The sequence below is a fragment of the Euwallacea similis genome, chromosome 9 (assembly GCF_039881205.1).
Source record: "Euwallacea similis isolate ESF13 chromosome 9, ESF131.1, whole genome shotgun sequence".
Classification (NCBI taxonomy): domain Eukaryota; kingdom Metazoa; phylum Arthropoda; class Insecta; order Coleoptera; family Curculionidae; genus Euwallacea; species Euwallacea similis.
This window is the reverse complement of record NC_089617.1, coordinates 2,684,784-2,700,890: the sequence shown is the minus strand read 5'-3', so window position 1 is coordinate 2,700,890 and position 16,107 is coordinate 2,684,784. Positions and strand designations below refer to the sequence as shown.

At 35.9% G+C, this 16,107-nt stretch overlaps 1 protein-coding gene across 1 annotated transcript in view; it reads left to right on the top strand.

Moving 5' to 3' along the window:
• Positions 1 to 543: 543 nt before the first annotated feature.
• dpr12 (defective proboscis extension response 12) overlaps positions 544 to 16,107 on the top strand; it is a 122,314-nt gene continuing 106,750 nt past the window's right edge. Inside the window, exon 1 of the mRNA XM_066393292.1 lies at positions 544 to 887. The gene's annotated coding sequence lies outside the window, so the exon portion shown is untranslated. The remainder of the gene's footprint in view (positions 888 to 16,107) is intronic.

The following is a 16,107-nucleotide window of genomic DNA, read 5'->3' as shown; positions in this document are numbered from 1 at the left end:
TTTCATCGCCATCGCCCTAAACTCGCTAAAACGAAATGCACTGAATTTGCAAATAAAACAAGCGAAGGGAATTTCTCCCGGAACGAGATAGACGTCCCACCTACAGCACTGACCTGAATAAAACAGGGTTCTGGATTTCGGGGCTATATCCATTTCCGAGCGAACTCAATCCTGGCGAAGCCAAAAACAACCAAAACTTTTTGCCGCTTCCGCAGCTGCCTTAACGTGAATAAAATATGTTGACTGAGGTCTTTTGTCTTCCTCATTCCCGATGCGTCCAACGCGGATTAAGACGAAGTTCCGCTTCCGCCCCAAGTTTGCATTTGATTTATTGAGTCTATTTTATCCCTCCGGTTAATCCGTAGTCTATTTTCTTGCAAGTGAATTAGCAGCTCACATTGCTGCTTAAACCATGAAAATAAATACAAGAAACCGAACATAGAGCTATAATTCATCAACAACCTTCGATCGGGCAACTGAAAAGATGCGACGCGCCCACTCCCATTGGCGGCACCGGCGGCGGCGGCTCCCTCTACGCTTGAGAGGCGGCAGTGTGGCAGGTGACGGGAACGCGTGAGGACGTCGCGTTTACACAAAGTTTTCCGGCGCAAGTTCTTTTATACGCAGCGGAAGATACGCATGCATTATGCATCAGGAAATTGGCGGCCGCTCGCAGGACGTATGTGTTGAAATGGCGGTACCGCCGCCCAGATTTGTTGCTCATTGATATTGGTAAATGCGACCTTGACGTGCAGTTCTTGGTTTGTTTTGGTGAGATGTGTGACCTGTAGTAAATTTGGTGGCAACGTTACTTTTGCATATCATTGAGGCAATAACTGCCAGTGAACTATTGGATTTTTATTAAAACCAACTTTAAGGAGTTCAAGGTAAAGTGATAATCTTAAATGCGGCAGAAAATAACGTCCAAGATAGTTGTTTCTCTGAGGTGTGGCTGTGCCACACGACAGCTCTAAATTCGTCTTGAAACGAAGTCATTGAACACATTTTAAAGTCTAAAATGCGAATCTTTCGATCATAATAGAAAACCTCAGACCACAGGATTATTGAGCATGTAAATGCACCTCTATATATAGCGTGCGAAGCAGAATCGCACTGTTTAAACGATTTATTACTGTATTAGAATTTACTTGCAGATAAATTTTAAAATTCGGTCTAAGAACAATAAAGACCACTTTAACTAAAGGTCTTCTGTAATTAATAAAAGAAAATTAACTCTATCAATGGTTAGTGATAGGGAATATTATTTTACAGAAATAAAGTGCCTACTTAGAGAACAACCATTTTGTGAGTCATTTGCTCGATATGCTCTATTTTTTATTGTCTACCGAGAACTAATGAATTAAGTAGGTAATAAGTAGGTAATAAGTTAGGATTAAAAATAGTATTTTAAATTGCGTAATATTTCGCTGTTCTAAACTTCCAGAAAAGCAACGAAAGTTACAGAACTCCGCGTCTTAATCTCTGTGAAGAGAGATCCCAGTTTAACAGAATTAACAGATTGTACTTTTGAAGGCACAATATCACTAGAAACAACTGAATACTTAATAAGATTATAATTAAATGGAATAATAGTAATAATATTGAAGAATGCATAAAATTTGGATTTCCCCGAACATGTGCGAAAATGCTAAAACTACAAATTTCCAAGCAGCAATCTAGAGCTGAACTCGAAATGGCGCAACTATTTTCTAAATTTTATACACCTTGCACCTTTTACTATTTACAAAATCTTCGTGGTGGACATCCCCATCTTGGACAAATAGTGTAGAAGACCGACAACAATTGAATAGCGTCTTCATCTCTCGAACAATATGACTTCATTATCATATAAATCGAGAAAAATCTATAAAGGCTTTGAAACTGGTATTTGAACTTCAAAGAGAATATGTGGAATATAAAGCGTTTCTTAAACGCAAATGCAAATGGATGTACATATACAGTGTATTTTTAAATGAGTAACACCTAACAAAGAATTTACGTGGTTGGCACGAGTAGAATTTAAAGTCCTTAATTTTATGAAAAATGTATATGAAAAATTATCTTGAATGCATGAAAATGTTTCTAAAACTGCACTCTTTTTGTAGGCATCAGTAGATGACTTGCAACCAAGCAGTAGCTTGGTTGCAAGTCATGAAAAATAAATCAATATTTCCATGTAATGTTATCCACTGTTATTAAAATAAATTCCTTTTTTTAAGCTAGTTCCTTAATTGTTGTCATTTAAAGTTAGAAGGCTGTGCAATAATACATTTTTTCCTATGAACATGCGCTATAGTAGCTTTACCGCTTGCATTTGTGATCTGAAAGTAGTACTTTATACACGTATCCTATAAAGAGTTTTACCACACGCAAATCAAAATGACATGTGTCAAAACTTTTGGGGGATATTTGACATTGACATGCGTTTGACATTGTCATACATATTTACAGGTACAAGTGCGGAACAAGTTTAGGTTCACATTAATATTTCATTGAATTTACAGAAGGTAATATTGTCAACACACGTGGATTTGTAGGAAAAATACTGTCCTTGACACGTGCGGTAAAGTATTACTTTCCGCACACAAATAAAACATTTACCTTATTTGATGCTTACATTTTATAACGTCTACACGCCCATCGTTGGTGCACTAGCGTATAAAAATTTTATAACTAAATTCATCGATATTCGAATTTATTCTTGAAATTCTGACATTAAGGAAAAAAATGGTTTTGAATTATGAATCGAAATCAATATATTTTAAAAAACTTTCCCCTTTTTTAGATAGAATCGCTGTAAAATCTGTCCAATAAACGTGTTTTTTTTCTAACTAATTCCATGTGTTAATTTTGACTTACCTTTCAAAACCAAATTATATTTTTTGCGTAATTTCTTTTCGTTTCGGTTTATATTTAATTTATATCTCTATTATCTTGCTGTATAAACTGTAAAACACATTTTTTCCTTTCGAACATGTTATAACAGAGGCAGTTATGACTTTTGCACTTACAAATTCTAATGCTCATATTGCCTTATTACCATTAATGTTATCGATGGTGAATTACGAGTATGCAGTCTTGAGTAAATAGGAAAGGCAACGCAAGGTAAGGTAAATATTCGATCTAACCTGAACTCCTACATAAAAGAAAAAATATTAATCTTACAAATATGCAATAGATTATATGCATCCAATACATACATGCATATTTCGCAGAGTTACGTATTATATACTATTTAAAGTGAATCGCAATCTATCACATTCGGTAATTATTGAAACAGAAATGCTGAGATAAATGCCATGCAAACAATTCTGAATCCTTTGACAAAATAATTTATGCAAAGAGAGATTGCACCTCGTAATCGTTATAACCTGTTTCGGCATTTGCATGTCCACGTTTGCCAAAGAAAAATAGGGACTGAAACTACCAGTCATTTTTATTTATGAAACAAAATCGACCAGAGCCCATATTGAGGGCGTCAGAGTACAAAATCGTCAAACAAAAATCCACACATTCTTTTATCTTCTCTATCTCTATCTCTAAAGGCCATGAAGCTCCCTTTCACGCTTTGATATCCCTAAATCTATTACCTCTTTGACATTCCTTGTGCTTGGGGAAGGTTCATGTATGATAACCCAATATTTAAAATTATATATCTATTTCGATTATATAGGGTAATTAAAAATCACTTGAATAAACTTCATCGAGTAATTGCTGGCATTATTTATAATAAACAACGAGCATCTTTACTCGCATGGACCCATGGCATTGTATGCACATATTTTGCAAAAAAAATTGAGTAAAGTTAGTGGGAAGTTTGCAAAAAATAGCAAATGTTCCAGTGTAAATGAAAAGATAATATTGCTTCTATTAATTGACGTCATCAAGTATGTAGGAGCACAAAGTAGGCACACCCACAGCATGCTACGCATTTTCAAAGATAAACGTTTATGCGGGTGGAGTCTGGAAAGGATCAAGGAAAAAGGGAGGATATAAGCATGTATCCGCTAAGCCTTTTTGTGGAAACACCCAAAGTTTTACTCAATAAGAGGGGATGAGTCTGGATGAGAGCTGGCGTAATTAATCTAGCCAGGACTGTTAAACCGTGGAAAAGTTTAATGCCTGCTTATGGTTTTCCCTTTGTCTTCTTTTCATCTTTTCCAGGCGTCCTTCGCATATGCGTACGTCTTCGGTTGATACATACGTAAGATGAAGTGTATGTGCACTTTGCACACACGAATGCCTGATAAATAAGTAGAAATACATGTCTCTGGGTAGTCCAACATCGTCCTTCCATTTCAACATTCAACAACCTATAGAAACTTAAGCATTATTTGAAATTTCATTATTTGAATGTAGTCAGAGAAAAGGTACTGCAGAAGCAATGCCGCATCTGCAGAAAGTGGTTTTACAGTCGCTCTGTCCAAATATGAGACAGTTTTTCATCTATTTATTCCATATATTGACTTTAACTCATATTGCGAAAGGTAACCTAATTTTTTACGTAACTTTTTCAATTATCTGTTTTTCATCTTCAATTATCTCTTTAAAAAACTTCACACGTGCCCCAAGTAGGTGCAAAACTCCCAATGGCTACCAAAAAACCTAAGAAAATGTCGTGCCAGGTCAAGGTTCCAAAAAGGAAGACCCGGACTGACCTTTGAAGATCATCGGAGCCCTCTTCAACGTTTAGCTCTATTTCTCACCAGGAATTTCTCATGAAAATATATTGCAAACGTCGCCAAGTTAAGTTTTTTTTTACGCCGATTATAATTTTTTCGATCTAGTGCTTTCGATCTGCTACTCAGGCGTACCTGTTGGAAACGTCAACATCAGAAATAGCTCTATTTCCCAATTCTTTTGAACATAATTCAATATGGATTTGCCGAACTGCGAGCTAGTTTTAAAAAATGTTCAATTGCGATAAACCGGCTAATAGCATTTAGGCCCACACCATTTTTTTTAATGCAATCAACCATTCTAAAGTGCACCAATTCTACACTAAAGGCGGCACTGTGTTTCCAGTGAAGTCTCCTTCCTTGCACAATGATATATTTCTTACTGTGATGGCTCGACCATGATGGGAATTGGTTCCCTCTTTCTCCACTTATGCTTGGTTTAAGTCAATCTAATTTGTTTATACTCTTGACATCCAAAGAGATTTTGCAGGTCACACTCGTTTCCCAATACCACTTCTGATCTACAGGAGTCGTCCCGAATAAACCTTAATAGTCATATCGTATTCTGTATTTTTTCGTTGTCGTTTATTTATAAAATGGGCGGTTTAGCGTGAAAGTGAAATATAATAAAAATCTATCTAAGACTCACTCCCATACCTCTTTCTGCTGGGATATCGAGATTTCCGTCGGATCCAAATAATCTTATGAATTTTCGACGCTCTGGCATGTTTTGAAACGTTAATCGCCGGGTTTATCGCGATTAATCCCTTGGATTTTTACCGTTTATGGCCAGTTTTATAGGTCACGTAAAACAAATCTGAAAGCTAAACTGAAGGATCATCCACTCAGGAAATACTATTCCTGTCGTCGACATTTACTTACATTTAAGAAGTGCTTACCCAAGCAAAACATTACACGTGACATCCGAGTTATAACATTTGGATCCCATTTTGAGCAAAAAAAGGCGGAGGACTTGTAGCTTAAAAAGGTAGGAAAATTTCTTTTGCATTGTGTATGACGAACTACTTAACGTACATTGAGCAATGATGAAAGTATGCAGGAGAATAATTCGCAATCTTAAAGCTTAACTTAAACTTAAGTTCCATATAGCTTAACAACTTCCTTGAGACAGCAATTCACTTCCAACCAAGACTGATATTAATCACAGATAAGCACTCCAGACCGAGGCCCGCCATACTGAAAATTGTATCCCTAAACTCCTAGTTTCTGCAAACTTCTAGTGAAATCATCTGTAAACTCCTATCTATAAAGTTAGCCGATTTCTCAACTGTTTCGCTGACTGCGACAACAAACCAGGATCGTGCATTGTTCAGCTTATTAGGTGGTTTATTATTATCACATGTTTACGAACAGTTTAACTGAAACTGCTTTAAACATCAAGCACTTTTAAACGGTCTCTCACATAACTCAACAGCGTATTTCTGATTTTTGGGTTGTTTAACGACCCTAAAAATTGTATCATCTATAACCTCCGATCTATAAGCTTAGCCGATTTCTCTACTGTTTCGCTGACTACGACAACAAACCATGATGGGGCATTATTAAGCTTATCAAATGGCTCTGGCACGCCGGCTCCTCCAAATCTGAAGGTTTTTAGTGAAACGAGTATCCCTTTTCATACATAAAGAAGTTATAAAGCTCCTTCGGGAGTGAAATCCAATATCGCGAGCCTTTTAAAGTAGCGGGAGATCGAATTTGCGTCAACACAAGGGAAACTACTTCAGAAAGATTAGTTCCCTAAAATAATGACAGTGAAACTTCCACGGCACGAAATAACTATATTGATCAATTAAAATTTCTCTGCGAGAGAGGGGTGATAAAAAATTTTTGGTGAAGAGCGTGAAAAAGTTCATCAACCTGACGTTTATGACAGATGAAACGTGTCAAAGTCAAAGTCTAATTTGAGACCGATGTTAGTTATAACAGTCATAAAAGAAACTAAGATTTTTTCAAGGCATTTCTGAGCAGGGGCCAGATTTTATAAGAACTAGTGAGAGTTAGAATTATTGTCCAATGAAATCGATTAATGGCGTATTTTGACAAATTGATGTCGCTACAAATTTCATTCTCATTTTCACACCTTCCTATAGCATGAGGCTCTTAGAATTGTTACATTTAGCACGAATAAATGCATTCAAAAAAGTTTAACTTAAGGAGTTTAAGGAGCAGCTGCCATGCAAAAGAGAATCGATTTTCAACATGCGGTGTTATTGTCTCGGGATTACAATCGCAGTGCTTAATTTTATTGGCCTCCAAGGGCTTTTATTGCCTTTTAAAATCGATTAGAAGGAAAAATTAATGTATTCAAGGGAAATTGTTTTCTGCTTGATTAGGGTGTTTATCTACTGCAGTTCCGAGAATTACTTTTCAATACTTTGTCTCCAGCGTTTAATTGACGCAGAGACTTCTTCAATGTGGATTGCTGAGTTCTAACAAGTTTGCTTTGTTAAGGGTTTATTAGATCCGTCTATAACAAGTTTTTCTACTGATATTAAGTTTTCCGTGAAATTTTATGATTACTGAAAATGTAAAAATACGATTTACACATACAAGTCCATGGGACTGTTTGTCTCCTTAACCACGACGACGTCTGCTCTTTTTGGGCAATTTGCCAAGTCCGTGGTACTTTATGACAAAACTTTAACAGAATTTCGCTTCGATTTTTGACATCTAGGGAGAAATCGATGTATTATCCATTTCAAGTTAGACCAGAAATTTAGCATACTGTAAAATTTTATTCGGCTAAAGGGCACTAAAGGTCCGTCTTTTGCAGAAGTCACACTCACAATAAAAAGTAGCTCACGCTACAAAATTTATTTCATGGACCTTCAAATTTTTATTAAGAAATATATTATTTTAAAATCACGTATAATTTTTTACTACTTAGCTTGCTCAAATATAAAACATAACCAGCAGCATCATTTCATGCGTGTTGGAGAAAGAGAAAAATATGATATGTTGCCAAGAAGGAATGCCATATTATGCTTTAAATAAACAACAACATGTAGTAACGAAAACATTTATAAGATTTCAATAGAACCAGTTTATCTCGAAACAGGGCCGTTCCTATTTCTAACATTATCCGTCATACAAAAATAGGTCGTTACATATCTCTATACTAAAGTTACCATAATCAGTTATAAACGCCTTATTTAAGAGCTTTATAACGGTGATCGCGACACTTACGTTTCCAGTATTACGTCAGCTTAAGTTTTATACGTATCTGATATGATTTTTTTGTAAGGTAATTGTAAAATGAAAAGTGTCTGTTGGGATACCACAACTTATTTTAGAAAGTTTAAATGATTTGGCATCCTCAAGTTAATAAAAGAATTACTTGATACAAGGATGCTTCATAATCAATATCACACTTATTTAATAGAAATATAGACAAATCATAACCGAAGAAATTAATTTTCCCAATTTACAAAAATATATCATCTTGCAGATAGATTAACCTAAGGATGTATGATTAATATTTAACTAGGCAATTTAGTTTTACTCTATACTTTTTACTGTAAAATCAACTTCTTCTTTTTCCTAAAAAAATATTTCTGTCTGCCCTTGACCCATACGTTAATAGTCATTAAATTTACCACAGGAAGTTACTATCCGAATTAGTCAAATTAGTTTCTCGCTTGTACTATAATGTCTTTTAATTGGCCACTAATGTCTTTTTAAATACCATTTTGGTTTCTGAGTATTTGACCTAACCGACATGATAGTCCTTCCTTCTAGAAAACATTTCCCTCTGCCCTCGAAACAACCCATAATTGATAGTCTAGAAGGTAAAAGTAAAAAGTTTCCTGAAAACTTCATAAAAGAGTTTCATTTTACAAAACATATATTACATTCACGTTACAATGAAGGTAAAATGCTGAAATTTAGTAGTCGTATTGGCCTTCAGGAAAATCCTACGCACTTTATTAACACATTTTAATAAAACTGAAACGTCATAGTCGATGAGATTATGAACATGCGACGTCAGTTTTAGAAGTAATAAATTATGAGTCTCAATGAAATTGTGACCTAAATTTCCAGTAAATTCAAGTGTCCAATAAGGGCTTTTCTCATCGCAGATAATGACTTCCCTCATCGTAGATTGATATTTAAAGTTTGCTATTAAGGGGACATTTCGTGACTAAATCGTCAGCAAACTGTAGAAAATTTAAATCGAAAATTTGCACATAAATCATTTTGATTTAATTTTTTTGCGATTGAGGTGTCTATTTTAATGTCTAAAAAATTCAGTCATTTAGAAAGATGAAACTGGAGAAGAGAAGAGTTAATTTAAATTTCTAAAAGTACTTTTTATACAGGCGAATAAAGTTGACTAAATCCCAGGACTATTTGGCATTTTTGACCCTACAATACTGACAGCCTGAAGGTATTCTAGGAGTTATATTAAATTTCAGTGTTTAAGTTAAATTATAAATTTACGCCTTTTTGCGTCACTTTATACTACGAGGTAATTTTTAAATTGTTCTATCACCACAACTTCATTAAGATTTTCATTACACTTAGACTGTAAACGTTATCAGTAACCCTAAACAAGCAGTTTAATTACAAAACAAAGAATCTCAGGAAAGTTCGATTTTCTCGTCAGATCGGATTTCCCCCTTGTTAAAGCCAATAAAATTAAACACCACCGTCTTAAACGCGAGAAAATGATACGGCATTAATTTTGAATTGTTTAATAAAACGAGGACTTCATCATAAAAATCTGGTTAAGCAAATTCTTTAATAAGCTACGGATTTTTACGTTGATCCATTCAAAACTGGCACATTTCCTATATTTTTATACCTATAAAACATCATTGTGCTTTCAATAAAAACTGACGTTTTTCTGCTCAAAAGTTTATGCAAAGATAAATGAATGTAAATAAAGTAGTATGGGAATACAGAAATTCTGTCTTAACTGCAGCAATAGAAAGCGCTATAAGGAACGTGCTCGAGACGGTCCTTCCTGTCCTCGAAAAAATCAGTTTTAAAAGTACCTCTGTTTAAGGGATATAATCCTTACGAAGTAGTTTTCCTTGTTCTGACGCAAGTTCTACCCCGAAGCTATATTTAAAGGGTCCATTATATTGGATTTTGGTCTCAGAGGAGCTTATAGTGCTACGTAAGAAAGGAACGTTTGCCTCTAACCCTATATCTTCCAACTTTGCTCACGATTTGGAATAAATACTTTGATGCGGTTATCAATTTACAAAAAGAGGTCTTCGGGACGAATCCCATGGGTTTGCCTGAAGTCAAGAAGGAGGAGACGAGGGGTCGCAGCGATGCGGAGAAAGTGGCGGCTAGATATTTGACCATTAAGTTGTCCCCTGAGGAAGTTTGTAAGGAGTGCTGGCGTTGAAGTTAGCGAAGCAAAGCTCTTTGGACCCATACTTGCAACCCTCAAAAGCTTATCAAGCCCGTAAAACCCATTTTAGTGAAATAGGAGGGGACGACGCCAGCGAGAATTTGAAACGTATTGGCCTTACCAGGCGACCTTCTTGGTGCAAATTTAGTAAATGGCATTATTAATGTGGATAATGAATTGACGAAGAATGTCGAACTTGCAAATGACGGGGAGTGGGCCTAAACTTTTAGAACCTCTGAGACCTCAAAAGACGTCAAGAAGGAGCTAGGTAACATCTTAAAATGATCAATTTTCGCCTCTATTCGATCCTGAGTATGAACAGCGAAGATATGGAGAATATTTTTAGGAAGATTATTTTCTCATGAGAGAGCCTCTTTTAAACGAAAAAAAATTCAGTCTTGCAAATAAGCTGAGCGAAGAGTCTCGGTAAAATGATCAGTATCAAACTAAGTCAGAATCAATAATTGTGTTATAAACTAACTTGAACAACGGAGACGAGAAACTTCCACGGCATTTCACGCTGAAGACAATAAGTTTGCAATAAATAAATTAACAGCAATTCATAAAGTTTTGGAAGTTTGGATACTTTCAACGAAATAAACTTAAGCACTTTGACAAGATAAAATTTATATCCCTGTTGGGTATTTACTAAACAGAAGCTATGAGGGCGCGCGGGATTTACATCAATATTCCAGGAAAAGTTCGAGACCATAATACAGAAATTACTGTTTTTTTTTCACCTGAAGAGACTATATATAACTTAATCCCAATTTCCATTACGTGGGTGTTTGTAATTTCCAATAAAAAATATTTTACCTAACGCTCCATAACTTCAAATCATTTAATTTCTTCAGAAAAAAAGGGATAAGAAAATAAGCAGGAAAGAAGAGGGGAATTAAAACTTATTACACCCAAACTTCAATAAAGTCTGCTTAGAAGAAATAATAATAAAATATTTGGTGAAACCACTCGTTTTTAAAGAGCTCATAATCCTTGATAATCATTAAAACTAGACGTTTTTTAACGTAATTGCTCAATGGTTCTCTTTTGGTATCTCTTTGTAATGGCTGCTATGGAATCAATTCCCCGGAAAGCCTTAAGAAGAAACTGAGGAAGAAACCCAAATAATGTGATGTGAAATGTTTCCTGAAATCTACATCGGAATTCACAACTGTCATGCATATTCTTTAGCTTTAATCTAATTTAAAAGTATTAGCTTTGCTGCCAACGTATCTGAAAAGATCCATTCTAAGAATTTAAAAGGAATAACATCAAAAAGAAGGAGTAAACTCTAAAGACTTTGAGGATTTTCCCCTCTTTCCAGATAACGAGGCAAGCGACAGGTAAAGGTTGACGGCCCCATTTCCAATCATACCTCGTAGAGTGTTTTTATGCCTGGATGGTTCTCATTTCCCCTAAGATTCAGCAATACAAACTTTACATTAAAGGGAAAGTAGCTTGACTTCCTGGTAGTTTTCTTTCAAAAGTTCATGCTCCACTGGGCTTAAAGACCTCAAGTCTGTGTCCGGATTAGGTACGCAATTCCATAGCAAAAAAGGAAAAACCGTCATGAGTCCTTCTCCAGAGTTTGATGCACGAATTCTTTTCATTTCACATAAATCAAATCATATTAAACTTCCTATGCCCCATGGCTTTTGCGCCATATCTCTTTCCCTTCAAATACACGTGCACAACTCAGCCTCGTTATTGCTGTTTATCTGGAAAGCGATAAATTCCTTCTTGTCGAACTTTGTTAGGGTCAGTCTAGCTTAGGGTTTAGATAATACCTCAACTAGGTATATATTTGACAAATTGCTCTAAAATTGCTCTAACAGCCAGGGCTGCTCGTTTAGAAAAGGTCAGGATTTAAACGCTCGAGTTTCTCGTATGGAAATGGATTCGTTGCTTCCGGACTTAATTATCAGAAAGGGATGACCCATGTTATGTGCTCATTTATAGTAATCCAGATACTCTGTCGAAACAATTGGCATTGAAAGGTGGAACAATTCGTTCCTCATGGCCTAGATTGGGGAAATTTTGTCCAATTAACTTCATGGTAGTAAATTAGAGGTCTATTAATTGCCAGGTCCCTAGAATTGTACAATAAAAATGATTGAAAAGTCAAAAAAACCTATACCTGCCAAATACTTGCTTTATATCATCAGAATCAATGCCTCAATTCGGTAGCAGAATCCTCTGTTTGATTTTCTTCTCGCAAAGCTGCAAAACAATAAAACCTTAAAAGCTCCTTTGTAGGAGCGAACTCCTTTGCAGTCTTTGAGAAATTCTCAAACAAAGATTTTTCAGACTTGGTATCGATCCCAAAAGGTGATGGATGTGGAACTGAAAGGCTTTTAAACAGAAAAAATAAGGAAAATGAGTGTTGGTCAGATAGAGAAGTTCAGAGGGGGCTTGGGGGTGAATCAACCTTCAACTGCAGAGATAATCCCTTTCTTAAATGATGTGTGAGGGCTATACCTATAAAGAGTAGTTTAAGCTGAAATCGATGGTACCTTCCAACTATTGCTCAGGAGAATGTTCTATTATGAATACGAAATAACTGCTTCGATCGTGCAGAAGGAAGACCATGGATATGGCAGTTTTGATCGGTTGAGTGCAGGTCATCCATTTAACTAATAATTCATCTACGGTTAAAGAACGTATTCTGCCTCGGCTCCTCGAGCTCTTCAATTACTAGTCGACTTAGAATTCAATTGCTACTGCCTCCTACGTGTTAGGGTAACCTGTTCGGTACTAAATTAGATTTACTGGTATCATCCCAGTTCCTCTCAACTCTGCAAATTGCTTAATGCTATTTTCTTTGATATTAGTTTCAAGATGGTCATATCGTCAGCATAAAATATTCATTATAGTCTAGGAACAGATTGAAAGTGAGTCTGTAGCACTATTTCTTGTGGGACGCTCGCCTCCAGGTCTATGTCTATTGGCCGGTTCAGGATGACCACCTAGAAACTTTCGTTCTCTAAGGAATTGATGTCATTGAACTTACACTCCATCCTCAGACCTCCTTTGGTAACAGCTAAGACTTTTTATTGAATTTTTCGATGATATTTTATTATTATAGGAATCTGATTTTAGCGAGTTTCGAAGTTTCAAATGGGCCAATTCACTTCGCTTCTCAACCGTATTGATGCTGCTCTACTGAATTGTTCCAAATGCTGTTTTCATCGTTTTTTTATCAAACAGGTGTCCATAAAGCTTATCTAAACGTTGAAAGGGCTTGAATGGTACATTTCAAATTAAAAGAATCGGCCGCTGAAATTTACATTGTTGTGGCGCAGTGCATGGATGCCCATATAGAGTGTCCCATAAAAAGTTTTAATTTACATTTTTTCTACTATTTTAATTTACAATTTCAGCACAGTCATAGTTTCCAATATCATCATAGTGTAAACCCACTTGCTTTCTTCCAAATCGTCTAGGTCCCATAGGTTAATAATATTTGTGAGATAGTTTTTGCTCAAAACGACTTCAGAAATGCTCACCTTCAATTTGTACATTATGTCATGTAACGAATTAGCCTCGAAAGAAAAAGGTGCAAAGTTACATTTTCATTGAATGTGGCTATTGAATACTAGCAGAGCAAAAATTCTCGACCAACTGTTTAAACTTCCATAGAACTAACTTTCCAATCCCCTGAACAATATTCCCCATAATTGGTGAAAATTTCACCGGAAGTCCTAATTTAAAGTTAGGAGAAACGAGCCTCTGCTTTGCTATATCTGGATATCCAGTAATTAGCCGAGACCGACCAGTTCCTAAACAAACTTTCGGTTAGAACTCGGACACGTTGGGAATTGTTTCGATTTTGAATGGGCCTTGCAAATGCGATATTTTAAACACCGGTTGGCGAATTAGTTTAGAAATTCGGAAACTAGGTCAGTTTCATCAACAATTTTCGCCTTTAAAATTAAACCCACTATGTTTTACCCAATGTCATGTCTAAATCCATTAAAAAAGAAAACATAAACTACACAATAATGGATGTCACAAGGCGATATCCCCGGGAAACATAAAGTCTTTGCAGGAATTAAGATACTGCGGAGTCTGTTGCAGCTGCGGCTTTATCCGACTTATTCTAGTTTTTCATTTATATGACAAACTCGCTCCTGGTGAGAAGCTTTTAGGCAGTTCTTTATTGCTGGAGAGCCGAGATTCTGTTTCAATAATTTTACCTGGGTATTTTTAAAAGCAAAAAGACATCATAATGTTAAGTGGCTGACAATGTAGATGAGCAACTGCCAGGAAAGAGCTTATAACTCTAAATATTATCAAAAATATGCAGGGGGAAAATATCAAAACTCCATAGATACACTCGATTCAAATACATCGTGAACGCAATTTCTCAAAAAAATCGTCAAAAGTTCTACAGTTTTCAGTTAGGTTGTGAAATGTAAAATTTTCGAAGGGCAATGGAATTGCGATCTCAAGACATGTATTTATTTTAGTGAAACTCTTTAACGTACAAGTGCATAAAATAAAACTCTTTTTGTAATATAAATTGTTTACGTCAGTTGTAGCCAGCGCAACAGAGAAAATATAGCCATGGAAGTTCGGTGGTAGTGTAGCATTTTATCAAATTAATCCCAGTAAAGCGCTAACGTATCGTGACTTCTATTGGAGTATTTTACAGAGTGTAATCAACTTAATCAACTGATTGGTGGATGTCGCGAAGAGTTTTTAATTCAAAGAATTATAGAAAGCTCTTTTTAGACAAAAGAAAACGTTAATTATTCCTCTTGAACGAACAAGAAATGGATTCAAAGTCACTTAAAAAATATCCTCGAAAAGAAATCTAAATAGCCGATTTCCGGCCCTCTACAAGATCGACGAGAAGCAGTGTGAAAGGGATTTGGCTACTTTCATATTTTTATTGAAAATCGAAATAATACGAAATAAATTCACAGCAGTTCAAAGACATCTCTTTGTTACCTAAGGGCCATGAAGCACGATGGCCATCTGCGGCTGCCACTCTTCTCTGTTATGAATGTTGCAGACTTTTATCTCAATCCTAATTATGCAAAGAGGAGAAAATCCCTTTTCTCCTTATTCATATAAACCAGAGAATCCATCAAGGTAATCGTGTTGTTTTCCGGCAACGCTAACTTTACATCGCAGCAGAAACTGATGGAACTTGAAATCTCTGAAGCACACAAACGCCCAGTTTTCAGTGAATGTTTCAGAGGGGCTGTTGAACTCTAGTTGCTTTTTATTCCACAAACTTAAGAGCATGGAATAAAAAACCTCCGGAAATCCTTTGTTTGCGAGTTGCCTTTGAAAGTGTTTGACAATTCGTAAAGAAGGGGGAACTCTCTAATAACGTTCGTATCGTATCGATACCTGATCGTGAATTATTTATTGTCCTTCAGACTCTACGACATTTCAAAACCAATAACTAACTGTCGATACAAAAATAATAAATCAAAAACTTTTCCGATACTTTTTCGGTTTCACAGATTTGTCCCCCTCGATTGAACACAGAAACATAGCCCTAATCATGTTTCAAGCAGAAACGATATAAATTCAGTACAAGGAAATGTGAAGGTCTTTTTCTTGACGACTCCGGCTGAGGAACAAGATAAAAGATGATTATTTGCCTTGTCAGATGGTCCCCCTTTTCTCGGAATATGCTCACTGCATAATAAGGAGATAAAAATTCCTCTTTCGCCCTGTTCGAAATGTAATATGGGAGAACAGACTGTATAATTTAAATGACGAAATTAACATAATATTCGGCGATTTGTTCCATTTTATGTTATTGCATCAGAGGGGAGCATAAGGCATAAAGGAGCGTTTATTGAATTGAAGTGTCTTATTTAGAGTATTAATCACAAGTTTAGGTTACCCTGTATAATGTTCTGTAGGTTGGTAAATCTGTAGAACAGCTGACTTACCATGTCCTCTTGATGTGAGTCGCTTGGTTGGTTTTCTCAAGGTCATAACCTGAACATGTTGCAGACTCCGGTAAGTTAGAATTCAATATAATGTCGAATTACCATTTGGTAATGTATTGTACATTCA